At 41.4% G+C, this 16,195-nt stretch overlaps 1 pseudogene; it reads left to right on the forward strand.

The window, feature by feature from the left end:
* Positions 1 to 15,988, forward strand: part of LOC147445344 (uncharacterized) — a 148,766-nt pseudogene extending 132,778 nt beyond the window's left edge.
* Positions 15,989 to 16,195: the final 207 nt, after the last annotated feature.

The raw sequence follows: 16,195 nt of genomic DNA on the forward strand, positions 1-16,195 counted from the left end.
AGTTGTTTGTTGTTTTCCAAGATATTGAAAACCTCTTGTAGCCTTTATGGACTAGTCGAGTCAGCTTCGTCCCATTCATTGACAATTATATTCGAGGTTCTTGCTACGTCTGCAATAAGATAGGAGTGAGGTAGACACCTGTCCCACATTTGGCTCCGCTGTCGGGGATCGAAGAGACCTAAACTAGGGAAAAACATGAGTGTCTTGTGAAGTTATCCTTGTTAGGTTCTTCAAGCCCAGTACTGTCCATGGAAAATGCCTCCTAAAGGCATGCAAAGCACTTCTAGTTTGCATGGCCAAAGTTATCAATCAAGAATATATAGCCTTTTTTTGTGTGTCAAGCTCTCTCTTCTCATCTCATTCTTCTTCTTCCTCTGCACGCTGCACCTCTAGCCATGGATCCTCACCGCTTGCATCCTCCATAGCTGCTGCAACCCCAACACCTGGTATCAGAGCTTCAGTGCTCGCTACAGCAGGTGGTTTGACATCATCTTCCTCCTACATTGAGCCACTAGGCGGGCAATCTTGATTGTCGCAAGCAGACATATCGGCCTCACCTCTCAAAACGCTGCAGTCCTAGGTTGGCATCTCAAGACGCAGAAGCTCCTAGGTGTGGTGCCTTGGAAATTGCCTTTCAAAACGCTGTCAACGCAGAGGAAGCAGCTCCAGTGACCAAGAGAAGCTTACGTTGTTGAAGGCACGTCCTCTCAAAACGCTGTTGAACTCCACAGGTGCGCTCTTAAAATTGGTTGCATATCAAAACATTGCCCTTTGTTGTGTTGTCTAGAGTAGAGCCCGGTTGTGGCTGCAACGGCGAGCCAGCATATCAAAACACAGTTTAACCTTTCAACGGGGTGCAAGCACCTAGTGCAATTGGAGTTGTTTGCTGCAGTAAGCCTTTGCTAGCTTCTTGAAATGCTGCATGGGATCCAACATCATTACTTGGTGGATGATTCTTGCGGTAGGCGGCCTTATCAATCATGATCTCTCTCAAGAAGTTAATGTGCCAACAAGCTTGAGCCCTTGTTGCGGAGCAAAAAATTGTCCAAAGGAATGACATTAATGTGCACAAATCTATAGTGCATCCCAAAAGAGAATCCAGAACACTATTTGGTTGCATTCAATCTTGTCCTCTATCAACTAGCTATTGCAGACACAGTTGCAATATGCTTAGAAAGGTTGTCAATGCAAAAAAGAAGGCTGACAAGGCAAATTGTTTTATTAGCAAAAGTTTCCTATCACAGTTTTTGTTTTCCATTTTGTCTAGTATTAACACAACCATATAGTTTTTCGTTCAAAGCCTTTTTTTCTTCATCATATGTCAATCATGCCATAATAACAAAACTTTGTACGGGTTATAGACTAGCTCAATTATCTGGAAGCTGTCCCATCACAAATCTTTGAACCGTAGTGGTCATACTCCAAAGCATTCAATTATGAAAAGGTTGTTTAGTGAACCCCACCAGAATCAGTGATCCAGTTAATTATACACACTGCTTGACCATCAGCTCACTTTAGGGAACCCTGTCAAGCTCAAGTATGCCTTACTCTGTCTGCACACGAAATGGTCATCAAATCCTTTACTTCAAGTTCTGGTAGCAGAACCATCTCAAGTTGTGAAGATACCATAACAATTGTCCAAAGATTTCAAATGGAAGCTAGCCATGTAAACTTATTGATCATACAACCAAAAACACTTATGTCTAATCATACATCCAAAAACAAATCTACTGTCTAGTAACCTGCTCTACAAGAAAATAAATGATATCCTTAAGCCTGCAAGTTGCTCTTCAATAACTCCCAGGATCAAATGGGATAATAAGAAATTTCCCCAATAGTGGTGCAGCATAATATTCACATAAGCATACATATCTTGAATCGATCAACTTCAAATATTTCTGCTCCAAATATGCTATTCCTAGATCTAGCTGAAAGAAACCACAATATATACCCAAAAATACCCTTCCATAGTGAACCTACTTTTGAAGATCTGTTGAATCACCTGCATCAAATACCATTAAGATCACATAGCATTGATGTGCTCCGCAATATACTAGAACTTCACGTGAAGCATAGCGCAACAGCCACATCTCATAAACTTTTGGTAACTTAAGGTCGTTACCAGCAAGCATTGAATAATTCTGACTCCCTTTTACTGGTAGCGAGGACATCACTGACATAAGAGTTATTAGGAATAGTATCCAAATCCAGCCACATTTAGCACCTTTCCAAAAGAAATGAAAAACCATGTGCACTTTATGCAGTATCAAGGATGATTTAGCATCATCGCCCCCTCTAGCTTCATAGCCCTTACGAAAAACCTTAGGACTTTTTAGGGCTTGTCTAATTATTTATATTTTAATGGAATTTAGGGCTTGCCTAATTATTTATTTTTTAGGACACATGACTAGATAAACAATTTTATCGTGTGCAGGACATCGAATGGGATGATCGTGGTCCCCCTGGAGGCCCTGATCATGATTGTTGGCTCAAGGAAAAACTCCCTTGTCCTTGCACCAAGTGCAAAAGGGAAATCCTTTGCTTGAGGCGCATTGCATTGGAGCACGTGGAGAATAAAGGGCTTTGGCATCCTCAAAAAAGCGCTCGGAGAGATGAGAGCGCGACTCACCCGTCGCTTGAAGAGGTGCCACATTGGTCTGTGTTAGGTGGTGGTGCATCGGTGTGCAAGGCCGAATGGCAGAGGCAAGAGCTACTGGGCAATTTGGGTGCACATGTTCAACATCTTCATCAAACTTTGAGGTAGAGGATGACCACATGTTCAACATGTGTGATGAGTTATTATCTCATGAGAGCGACGTGTGCGAGGAGGATTGTCAGCCCTACACTCAACGGGCTGCCGAAACGGAGGATAGATTGATGGCGAGTGCCCAAACACCTCTTTATGACGGTGCACAGTACTCGATGGCTCACTTGCAAAGGGGGGGAGAGAGGCCATTGTGAGGGGAATCCATATGTGGACTATGCACGACTATCCTAGGCTTGGAGAGATTTCTGGTAACCCCCTTTTCTCTATGTCTCTCTCTATCTTTCCCTCTCTCCATTTAGTTCACTCATCTCTAGAACGATATGATATGTATGCAAGGTTTTCCACATCGGGACACAATGCATGTCCTACTTGCGGGCCATCGTTGGTGACAAAGAGGCCCGATTCCTTGCGCAAGGTAATCTATCCAAACAACCGTCGTTTCTTACCCCAAGGGCATAACAAGCACAAGGCTCAAACAAATGGAAAGAGCCCTCTAAAGCTCACGATGATAGATTGGGCAACCATTTGTGAAGAGCACTACAACAACAATCCGGCTCCATGTCCTCCACCAAAAGGTGTCTCAAGGTAATCCATATTTTTAACACTAGAATGGTAACCTAACAGGACATAAAAGTGTCCTTTCAGGGTTTTGGGAAAAATTTCCAAAACCATAGTAGATCCACTCATTTTGAAAAATACTTTCATGATCTTACAGTTCAATAACTACTACATATGGAAAAAATGAGAAACTTGTAATTTTTCTCGTCCCTTGGTCACTACAAGCCTCCAAAGTTGATGGACCAGTGCATTTTGCCCAAAACAGCAATTTCTTACGGTTGATTGCATATAAATAAGAGTGGAGATTTTTGTAGGACATGAGATAAAATTCCCCGTTAACTTCAATGGGTTGGTGACCAAAACATATGGTTGCTTTTACCTCACTAATTTTGTTTTGGGCAAAAAAATAGGTACAAAAAAGTTGCATTTTTGCCATTCTGCGAACCTATCATCAAAGTTTCTATAGTCACGCTCAATACAGATATTATATACATGTTTTCTTAGTTCCCTTTGGGCCTCTGGATTCAAAAGGAGCCATGGAGCATGTCAAAAGGATAATGGATCTCTTACAATTGGAACCTTGGGGGCAATGATAAAGTGCTAAATACAGCAAACATGAAAAAACTGGGTTTAGCATTATGACCTCTAGAAACCCAAAGAAACTACTCAATATCTAGCCAAATTTGTAGTCTATGATTAGATATGGTTACTACCTACAAAATACACACAATTGGCCTAAGAAACTAGCAATATTGAGAAAGTTATACTTGCTACTCTAAAATGTATCGTATCTTCAGCAATCAAAAAACTCAACCATCATCATATACTATGCTATATAGCATATTAGGTCCCCCAAAACTCAAGGAAGATTAGCTTTATGTTATACATTACACTTACACAATCAAAATTGAATTTGGATATCAAGAAAGCCACCAAAAAAATCATAATAGTGCTAATTTTGGCCAAAAAACACGATTATGCAATTCTTGTAAATTGGTCATAACTTTCAATTTTAACACTTAGCTCTCCCTACAAGCATCAAAACATGTTGAGAACTATTAATGCCTAACCTCTAGCCATCTAAACCTCACAAACATGAAGTTTAGAGTGGTATAGTTGCCAAAAATTGAAAAAAAGCCAAAAACAGGACCCGTTTTTTCACACAGTTTAGGTTCAAAAATGTTGCGCAAGAGTAAGGTTAATGGTGAGATCGATACTCAAAAAAAAATGATAAGTTTTTTTCAGCTCATAAGGCAACTTTGTGGATATATAGCACATAAAAATTCATTTTCATACTCTTCAAATAATTCAAGCAAAATGGTCACTTAATAGGACACAAAAGTGTCCAACGACATAAAAGTGTCCTGTTACCATTCTAGTGTTAAGGCTTCCGTATTGGAAGGACTTCAAAATACAAAACCTCTTGGATCCCATGCATTGATATTCAAGAATGTAGTCCAAACACTATGGGACCACATTATTGGCAAGAAGGACTCTTTGTGTGCGAGGGAGGATTTGAAGCTTTTAAAACATCTCCCCACCTCTACTACTCCACACCGTGCCCCAAATGGAAAGATTGTGCTTCCTAAAGCACCATTAATGCTAGCCAAAGAATAATTACACAAGGTGAAGGGTACCATTGCCTCTATTCGCACACCAACAGGATACATGAGGTCACTAAAGGGGTCTTTCACAAAAGCAAAGAAATGTGGAAGCGTTCAATTGTATGGGTTCAAGTCCCATGATTGGCACAAGATGCTTCAGGTAATCTTCATACTCCCTACTCTATCTATAGTTTGTGTGTATGAATTTCACTGGATCACTTTCCCTTCCCCTGATTTACATTGTAGTTCATTTTTTCGGTGAGTATGTGTATATGTCGGGACAAGAAAGTCAGGAATGCTATTTTCAAACTAGGAGAGCTCGTAAGGTACACCACAAGACTCCACTCAACTACACCTTTATAATTACAATCTCTATCTCTCTACGTCTAAATTAAACACCTTCTACTATCTAACACTCTATCTCTCAAACTCAAAATCCAACTACTTTTTCCTATTTATATCTATCTTAATGTTGTCTACCTCTTGACGTTACCTCTCTCTACCTTGCTCTCTTTACATCTATAGCTACATACCTATCTATCTTACTTACCCAATCCACCTGCCTCCTTTCTCTTCTCTACATTTATGTCTATCCTTCTTCATATTTACTATGTCTCTAGCTACTCCGAGATAATTAATTAACACAGCTTAGTAAAAACATCACAATAACATTTAATCAACAAAAAAACTAAGATAATTAACAAAGTCATCTTACCTAATAGAGAACATTAATAAGCAGTGATAAATTTTTGCATATGCATGTGTATATGAATACGTCTGCATAATGTGTTTGTGATTGTGTGCTTTCATTCTAATGTGAAAATGTGTGTGTGTGTGTGTGTGTGTGTGTGTGTGTGCGTGGTGATATATGTATGTTTGAAGGAGAGAGATGAGAAGATAGGAGAAAGGGTTTCTCTCTCTCTCTCTCTCTCTCTCTCTCTCTCTCTCTCTCTCTCTCTCTCTCTCTCTCTCTCTCTCTCTCTCCTCAAAATGTGCTTGCACGGGTTTCAATTTTTTTTGTCCAAAATGACGTCAACATAAATGTTGGTTTAAGTCAGTATATATACCAACCGTGATATTGATGCTTATATAAACGAGGAAATTTTCTCCAAAAGCGTCGCTCGACCAACATCGTTGGTACCCTTTTAAGTGGCTTATACTATAAGGTCCTCATGTGTGCATTAATAAAACATCGTGATACAATCTTTTGACGAGTACAACTGAATGTTCAAAGGTGCATTAAAAGGCACATATTCTGAAGACAGTGGTTGATGATGATGTGTTTTTATCCTTCATTGGGTAGTTAGCAATATCAAGTGCAGATCTTGCAAAAGGTTTTTCCACTTACTTGTATAGACACAAATTTTGGAATTGATCCTATTTTTGGAACCAGTTTTATAACCAAGCTGGGATATCCCGCAAAAAATAACTCAGTATTTACCACTTTACATACCTGAGATACCCCTATCTTAGATAAATTCATAACCTTTATAAACAAATAACCTTGCTATTATGTCATGTCAAACATATTACTACCACATGTCAGCTAACAATTGTATACCACAATACACTGAACGACTCAGTCACAAAGAGCCAGCTCAGACACCGTCCGAGAAATATCTTAAAAGTCTTCGGCCAGGCTCAGATAAAGGGAAAATTTATGACATACTCATCGTATCAAGCACCCCTTTTTTTAAACCAACCTACTAGAAGCATTTTGTGTTATATACAGCAAGATGTTAGAAAAAGACCAGTTAATATATACTTGAGAGAAAAATAAAAAACCAGCAGTCAATGGCCAGCAAATATTATTGAATATTCAAGGTTCCAACGAACTATGGCTAGTAAAAATCAGTGTGTATGCTGACTAGGTGAGCAGTAATAGGAAACATTCACTAATATTCCCAGCTAGTGAAGTACTATGGTAAAAAAGTCCAAGTACATTTGAAACCAGCTATCTACCACACTCTTGTATATGATGCCATTCATTTCCTACAAAATCTCCGAAACTAGGGCAATACACCGGAAGTATTCAGTAATTCCAGAATATCTTTTAATTAAATCAATAAATTAGACATCTGTTCTAAAAAAATCCATCCACGATCTGTACCATTATCTAGAGTACTAATTCAATTTGTTCATTATCTAGAGTACTAATTCAATTTGTTTTTCAACTTACCGAGGTAACCGAACCATCAGGCTCACTGTTTTGAGTTTATTTTTTAGTTAACTTATTTTATGAAATTCCAGCATTTATTCAGAGCCCTGAAGTACCCACTACAAAAGTGCTTACCTTCTTTTGGAAAGTAAAAAAAACCTCATAGAAATACCAATTTCCATTTAGACAGCATGCCATAGTAATCAGTACAGTCATTCATTAGCATACCATCGAAACCTAGCAGTAATCTCAGCTGAAAAACCGTTTTCAGAACCCAGCCATTATTTGCCACACCGCTTTTTCCACGAAAATCTAACATTATTAGAGAATCACTACTTCACATCTGTTATTAAGTAAACCAATAGTAAAATTCCCAATGATTCTTAGCAATATGAGATACATACCATAAACAAGAACGAAACAGATTTTCAAAGCCTGGTTCTTTTTACAAAAAGGACAGATTGAGCAAATTTCCAAAATTTCCATTTTCCAAAGAAATAGGCTACAGCCAAATCTTCCGGCTATACAATCTTTCAACAGTCTAAAGAGCAGAACAGATTTATGTTAACCTGTAGATTAGGAGCCGAGGAAACCTCCACAATCGTCTTCTCATATTTTATCGGCATGTTGAGCCCACAGCTTCAGTAGATAATCACTCACACAGTATTGAACTCACACATAGAGAGGTGAAAACGGAAAAACACCGCTAAGTGAGTATGAGTACTCACCTTGTGAGTCATTTATACAAGTTGATGCCATCTTCAGAAGACGTGACACCCAGTTGTACCAGCCCCTACAATCGAGGTCGCTAAATGAGGGAAAATCCTTAGGGATTACCCCCAGCCAGAGATCCAGTAGATACAGGACCTTTCGCGCTAATTCTGCTTACCCAATCGGCTCTGCAAACTCACCCCACAGTACAGGCGGTAGCGTGCAGCAGGAGGCACGATCACTTAATGCAGGAAATAAAAAACCAACCACATAGCATTTTTAATTTATCCTAAAAAAGGTAAAGATAATTTTAAGTTACATGCAAGGACAGGCCATATTGTCCGCCACCTCATGGCTCCAAATAACTATGTATTCCCATAGTCTACACCTGGTCGGAGTTATTGCATCCAGCCTTGGAAGACCATACCCATCTGTTCTCATATAATTCCCCAAACCATACACTAACCTCATGTCATGCTAAAAGGTGAGAGATTTAACCACTATTGGGTAGTTTTTTTTAATTTCCATTTTGGTCTCGGAGCCGTAAAGTGGGTTCATAAAAGAGAAAGTGATATTTTACAAAATACCGAGTCCAAAGTAAATTTTCCGAAGCAACTCCAGCTACATTGCATACCCAGTGTAACAAACCCTGCTACATAGCATTTTTTGAACAATGAACAGATAGTATAAAGTTAAATGCACGGACAGCTCATATTGTACACCACATACCCAATTGCAATAGATAGCAATCTATTCCCATAGTCGATACCTGGTCCGTAAATTTGTTACGAGTTTATTGTATTAAGCCTCGGATGATCTTAAATATTAGGTTTACACCTACCTCCCAACCCTCTAGTAAGCTTTATGTCATTCAATTATCTACTAGGGTAAAATATGCGCCGATCTTAACGGTGAGAGTATAATCAGTTTTGGGTAATCTATTTTCTTTCCAATCTGGTCTAGGAGTCAAAAAAAAGTGGGTCTATAAAGGATGGGTGATATTCTTACAAAAACCAAGTCCAGAGTAACATTTCCGGAGTTTAGCATCTTCAGCTAATTTGCTTACCCGGAATATCTAACAAATTATGGCATACAATCAAGAACAGGTTTTTTCCATAGCAACTGCACATCTTTATCTGTCAAGTACATCTACTCAGAGAGCAACCTTACTCTGTTATGAACTTCATTTATTTCCGCAGTTAGGAACCTCAGTTTTCCAAACTAAGTGGTGGACCTATCAGGACCGAGTGACGCGAGTGACTCTTTGGGGTCGTGAGCATTTCAAAAACAATATCCGATTGGCGATGGTTGTTGAGGCACTGGGTATAGGGCCACAGTATTATTACATAGAATAATCAATAAAGCCAGGTTTTTCAGATTGGTTATACCTGCTAGCCCAGTTTCTACCTTCTCATAAGATTTTCTTGTACCATAGTTATGGTCATCAACTAAGAGGATATTTTAACAATACTCCCCGCACTCGCGAATATGGGGTAGTCTTGGCAACTCGTATCCTACCTTTAGCTGAGTGTCCAAACACCTGCTTCTACTGTGACAGCTCTTTGTGTGATCATGTAATGGGCTGCATAATAGAGATGTAGATGAAGGGCTCCTCAAATAATCATCACCTAAGCTTTTTTGTCCATTGAAAAATTTTGTGTGTGTGTGTGTGTGTACACGCGTGCGCGCGTGCGTGGTGATATATGTATGTTTGAAAGAGGGAGATGAGAAGATAGGAGAAAGGGTTTCTCTCTCTCTCTCTCTCTCCTCAAAATGTGCTTGCACGGGTTTCAATTTTTTTGTCCGAAATGACGTCAACATAAATGTTGGTCTGAGTCAGTATATATACCAACCGTGATATTGATGCTTATACAAACGAGAAAATTTTCTCCAAAAGCATCGTTGGACCAACGTCGTTTGTACCCTTTTAAGTGGCTTACACTATAAGGTCCTCATGTGTGCATTAATAAAACATCGTGATACAATCTTTTGACGAGTACAATTGAATGTTCAAAGGTGCATTAAAAGGCACATATTCTGAAGACAATGGTTGATGATGATGTGTTTTTATCCTTCATTGGGTAGTTAGCAATATCAAGTGCAGATCTTGCAAAAGGTTTTTTCCTGCAACAATAATACCAATGCTTTGTGTAATAATTTATTCGACTCGTAGAACTATGGGACCCTCAATCGAATTCTAAATTACAGAATTAAGGAAAGGAGAATAGTGAAAAGTTTGGCAAAGTTTTTCATACCTTTAAATTTTGTTGAGAAGCCAGCTTATGACTATAACGACGGGGAAGTGAAGGTCGAGTAGAAGGGACCATGTCTGGGAATTGGCAATTCTTCAACAAACAACGAGTAGAAGGGACAATGTCTGGGAATTGGCAATTCTTCAACAAACAACGATATTGGGTCTGAGAGGATTTTTTCTTACGTCGAAGCAGCTTAACATCGGAGCGCGGCGTTGAGAGGGAAGAGAAAGTCAAATGGTCTGTAGTGCTAGTCGAAGGGGAGGTTGTACTGACTGCCTGATGATGATCTGCTAACGATGATGAGGGGATATTGACCAACATTCTGAACTCATGATGATGAGGGGATATTGACCAACATTCTGAACGTGGGGAAAATCCAACTGCGTGTGCACCAACGTCCTGTCGCAAGAGACCATCCAAATGAGTAGAGAAGCAAGAGGACGACGTCGAGCTCTCAATATGTGCGCCGGTGCCCATCAATGATGAGTATAAGTTGCAGTCATCATCTGCAGCGATGCAAATTCGGATTGCTTCCACGAATGGATCATCGGGTAAAGGCAGGACTCTATATGGCGGCGAGCGTGGCGGAGTCAAGCCGCTGCTTTCATCGTCGCTAGAGAAAATGTGGGCATTGTGGACGTTGATGGTGATGGTGCTCATCATGTGATTGTGATGCATGAGCTTGCAGTTGAGGATATTGGTCTGGGTGGCCAGCTTTGGTGGAGGAGGCAAAGTAGGAGTGGGTACAAAACGTGGAGGGGAAGCAGGATTAGGCACTGCAGCTGGGGATATTGTTGCAAGAGGGATACCTGAGGAGGCCGGCGACGAGGAAGTTGTAGTACGAGAAATTGGTCTGGAAGTTCGCCTGCTTGCGAATGTCTTCATATAATACGCACTGGTTCTGGTTGTGGGGCGGAGGACAGATCGATCTTCCTGCGGCTTCATGTGTACAGCTTTGCGCTCTAGTAATTCGTCCGTCATGTTGTCGACAATGGATCCTTCACCCGCTAGTTTGCTTTTTATTACTTGTCTAGCACAACAACGTTTTTACTTCATTAGCATTCAAAATCTCCGAATAAAAATAGCATCGTCGTTACGTTGTTGCTGACGACTTTCAGAACTGCCAAGCTCCCTCTTAGTTGCAATTGTCCGGTGTCGACGTGTTCCTAATGTCAGCCTGAAACCATGATGTCATCTAGTTACACGAAATCAATTAGCATTTGCATGCTCAAACGCCGCATCAATTTATTTGCAAAATAGAGAAAGGAGAGGCATGCCACTTGGCATTGGTTGATTGGAGAGGAAACGGTAAAAGGTAGAGGCTACATTTAGCGCGAGTTTCATGCAAAAAACAACGTTGTCTCCTTTCGTCGCACCAAAGAATGCAGAGGACAAGCGTGTTCAAAATAAATTTCGTGCTCGGCACTGCCTTGGTCAATACGGTGCACTCTTCAAAAAGCAGCTTCAGGAGCTTCTGTCCGGAATGGCGTCTCTTGCGGGATATGCACAACATGAGCAGGGACAAAAGGCTCTACGTTGTTTCCAGTGGAGGCAAAGTGATGGCCTCTATCCATATGAAATCACCTACGCATGCATCTTGAAGACATGTGGCTCTTCGCAGGATGCTAATATGGGTTAAAAATTGACTATTAGTCATGGGTTGTTGCAAAATAATGGCGTGCTTGGCAATGCCTTATTCGATATGTATGCCAAATGTGGTGCACTTCAAAAAGTACAAAAAGTGCATGAGAAGCTTCCTGACTAGAATGTCATCTCTTGGAGTGCATTGATTGCGGGATAAATGCAATAGAAGTAGGGCCAGATTACTCTAAGCTACTTTTAGCGGATGCAAAGTGAGGGCCTCTCTCCTGCTGCAATCTGCGTGTATCTTGAAGGCATGTGGCTCTACGCAAGATGCTGATATGGGCATAAAAATTCACATTGATATTATTAGTCAGGGGCTGTTGTAAAAAGATGTCATGCTTGGCAATGCGTGGTTGACATATTTGCTAAATGAGGTGTGCTTTAGAGAGCACCAAAAGTGCTTGAGCAGCTTCTTGTCCAAAGTGACTCTTGGAATTCAATGATTGTAGGACTTGCCCCACAGGGGCAGGGCCAGAAAGCTCTAATTTGTTTTCAACAAATGCGAAGCAAGGGCCTCTCTTTAGCATCTTGAAGGCATGTGGATCTATGCAAAATGCTGCTATGAACGTAAAAATTCACTACAACACATCGTGCAGAACTCGGTGCAGATACCGACGAGATAAAGTTAGCTTTAGAACTAAAAAGCGTTGAAATATGCTTCCTTCGGGAGAGACGCCGGTTTTGTGACGTCAGTATAAGTACCGGTATATTTTGTGTCATAATAAACTATGAAATGATCGTCGTAAAACACTATGAAATAACCGCCGAAAATTGTAAAGAATTTTCCGACGCTTTTTTTGAGGTATATATCGGCACCTATTCCGTACTCTGTACCGATGACTAGACCTGCAAATTTTTTTTGGACAGAGAGGGTTAGGAACCGATGCTGCATGTACTGCACCAAAAGAAAACAGCCCTCTCTACCCAAAGGAAGAGTGGACAAGTAACTGCACTCCACCTACAAGCTGACGCTAAAGAGCGAGTGTATGATATTTAACAAAATTGTAAGAATAACATAACCACAAAATCAAAAGTTTGATCATGACATAACGGCATAAAGATTTTATAACCATTAATAAAACATGAGTCAAAAACTGCAAAACCATAAACGCATAAACATAACCCGTTTTCCATACCATAACCATTATCATAACTTGCTTGTTATACCATAATTATAACAGCCATACCATCATTGCACAACCATAACCATAACATAACCATAACCATCACAGGATTGCCATACCATCATAACAAAACCATAACCTTAACTTGACTACCAAACCTTAACCATAACATTTGTTCCATACCATAAACCATAAACATAACCACTACAAAACTGTACATATGCAAACAATCACTGAGTGAGACTGTATCAAGAAGATCACAACTACAAAAAAGACTGTACCAAGAAGACTGTATAAAAATGATTAGGTAAAACTGTATCAAGAACACCCTCATGGTAATGCCTCCCAGGCAACGTCCTCTCCCTCCTCCTACAGTTGAGTCAAAAGGGCCACAGGTCCATGCTTGTACCCATACTTCTCCTCTCGGCGTGTCGGAGGGCGCTTCACAGCAACTTTCTACAAAATTATGGTTTAATCATTACATAAATCTTTAAATAACATATATATTTTCAATAATTTAAAGCATACATATTGTAACGTACTGTTACAGGAGAGAGACTAGACCAAAACTAGACCTCCTATTCATTAATCCGTCATCTCTCTTATAGCAAGAGAGGTTGGTTACATATGCCAAGAACCTACTAGTGTCCTCCCACACTAGGTGGTCGGACACACCTACAAGACCCACACACACCACACCTCCCCCCTTAGGGAGAAAAAGATGGACATCTTTTTACAAGTTTGGACTGGGAAGGGACTCGACATAAAGGGATCAGCTCCAACGCCTCATCTGGGGGGACTGATCATACAACAGCTTCGGGGCTAAGGGACTGAGCTTGGGGAACTAGACTCGACTAGAGAGACAACATCATCATGCCGAACACATCAAGGCATGGAACGCGTACGTCTCGCTTATGCAAACATCAGGTCGCTATCCCAATGAAATGGACAAGACGAGGAAGGACTAACTGAGGACTTGACATGTTATTTTTGCGTCATCCATCCATTTCTATAAGGGGTTTGGTGTGACGATAAGGATTGGTCGACAAGACTGAAATGACAAAAGACTATCACTAAATGCGTAAAAAGATCTAATGTGGGGTTCTGCATCACAACTATGAGGGCATAAAGACTGGGCACCTCTGCAACCACGCTGCAACAACTCCCGTCTCCTCGCCCGCTGGGCAACATCATAGGCGGCCTCCTTTGCACGTCGAGTTGTGTCGTAGGTGTTATCCTTCCCTTTCTGTGCGGCACTGGTAGTAGTGTCGTAGGTAGTGTCTTTTGCTTTCACTGCGGTGTTGTATGTAGGTAGCGTCCTTTGCTTTGACAGCTGGATCATATGTGGTGTTTCTTGGTTTTGTTGCAGTGTCAGCTGCACTACAGTACCGCAAGTGCATACTGCTGCGATGCCAATCGCGAAGAGGGAAGCCATCACTTTGGTCCTTTGATCCACCTCTCAGCTGTGAAGTGCTTCGAGCATTCTAATTGCCGAAAAGCCGGGATCTTAAGATCCCGGAACCAATGGTATATCGCGCATGTGCAGGGAGCTTTGAAGTAAGGTGAACACAGACCGGCTGAGGTGAAAAGATTTGCGCAAGATGAGGCTAAGGTGTTGGCGAGTTGTTGCCGCCTTTGCCATCGCAAAACTGACGGAGAACTAGCCTTCACTCCTTCGCTGCTGCTCCTAGTTTGCACCCGAAACTGCTCGTTCAGCTGCAGATCCTTCCCTTGCTTCTGCTACCACTTTCTCAGCAACACGTTCTTGTGCTTCTGTAGCTACCCATCCACATGCCTCAACAGCAGCCCTCTCCCGAGCATCTCTAGTCGATGGGCTACCCTCCTCTTAGCACCTCTCTCACCCAGTATCAAACAAGAACGCCATGCTGCATACAGCAAGCAAGCTGTGGGAGCAAGAAATGTGGAATCAAGAAGGGTCCTCTAACTGCCTAAGTGCCCGTCTCCTCCACCAATGTAACGTACTGTTACAGGAGAGAGACTAGACCAAAACTAGACCTCCTATTCATTAATCCGTCATCTCTCTTATAGCAAGAGAGGTTGGTTACATATGCCAAGAACCTACTAGTGTCCTCCCACAGTAGGTGGTCGGACACACCTACAAGACCCACACACACCACAATATAATACTTACAAACTCATGTGGAGGCGAATTTTAGCCTCCACTCCCAAGATGTGACGCTCTAGCAGACTCCAAACGTGCTCTGGCTGCATCTCTCTGCTGCTGAAATCTCTCAGGATTGTCTTGTGTTTCTCGTGCAATCCCCGTCCACTCCTCTGCGTCCAACCATGCCGGCTTTGTAGGGATAAATTTTCCTTGTGTGTCCTCTCTGTACCTGCTTGATCCACAATTCGAACACTGTTCCAAATTTGCATACTCATTGTGAAAAAGTATGCAATCATTAGAACATGCATGTATTTTGCGATAATCCAAGCCCAAATTAGTAAGAAGCTTTTTAGCGGCTGGACGGGTAGGGGGTATGTGATTCCCTTCTGGCAAGATTTGCTCATTGAGCAACCCGTCGTTACATGAACAAGTCAGCCCCTTGATCACATTATTGAACTGTAATTTGCACTCTATCATGCTTAGGATACAATATGTTTACCTGAAAAGCTCTGTGACTGAGACGTTAGACCGACTGCAAATTAAGCATTGCCAACGCGGTACAGAGAACTGAAATCTTTGCACCACTGTAAAGCGGCATGCGTGCAAGACTTTGCATCATCTCTCCCTCTTTATCGTTGCTATCATGCCATCGATATAAACGGGATGTCTGAGGTTGATCCACAGTATTGCATTCATGCATTCAACGGGCTCTTGTCATACTGGTGGCCACAGTGGAGAAGATGGGATGCATCATAGATGTGGTTACTTACGTCAACCTGATGGATGGCGCGGTCAAGGCCAACGAAGTCGACAAGGCTCTTGCTGTAGTATTGGCTCAGATAGAGAAGAAAAGTGCATCTTAAATGTGGTCACCTACAACGACCTAATGGATGGCTTGATGAAAGCCCAAGAATGGGGTGCATCCCTGACGGAGAAGAGAGGGTGCATCTTAAGCATGGTCACTTACAACAACCTAATGGATGGCTTGATGAAAGCCCAAGAAGGGGGTGCATCCCAAACATGCTCACCTACAACAGCCTGATGGATGGCCAAATGAATAACAAAGAAGTCAAAATGGCTCTTGTTGTATTAGCTCAGATGGAGAGGAGGGGGTGCTAATGGTAGAAATCAGAGAAGCTATGATGATGAGATCGCAGCAGACATGATTGATGCATTGATGGGGACCAGGGTAGACATGGTCAAGATGATAGCACAAGTGAATACGACAATCGACATGATGGCCATCACA

This window comes from Adiantum capillus-veneris, chromosome 12 (assembly GCF_014529385.1).
Source record: "Adiantum capillus-veneris isolate H3 chromosome 12, ASM1452938v2, whole genome shotgun sequence".
Classification (NCBI taxonomy): domain Eukaryota; kingdom Viridiplantae; phylum Streptophyta; class Polypodiopsida; order Polypodiales; family Pteridaceae; genus Adiantum; species Adiantum capillus-veneris.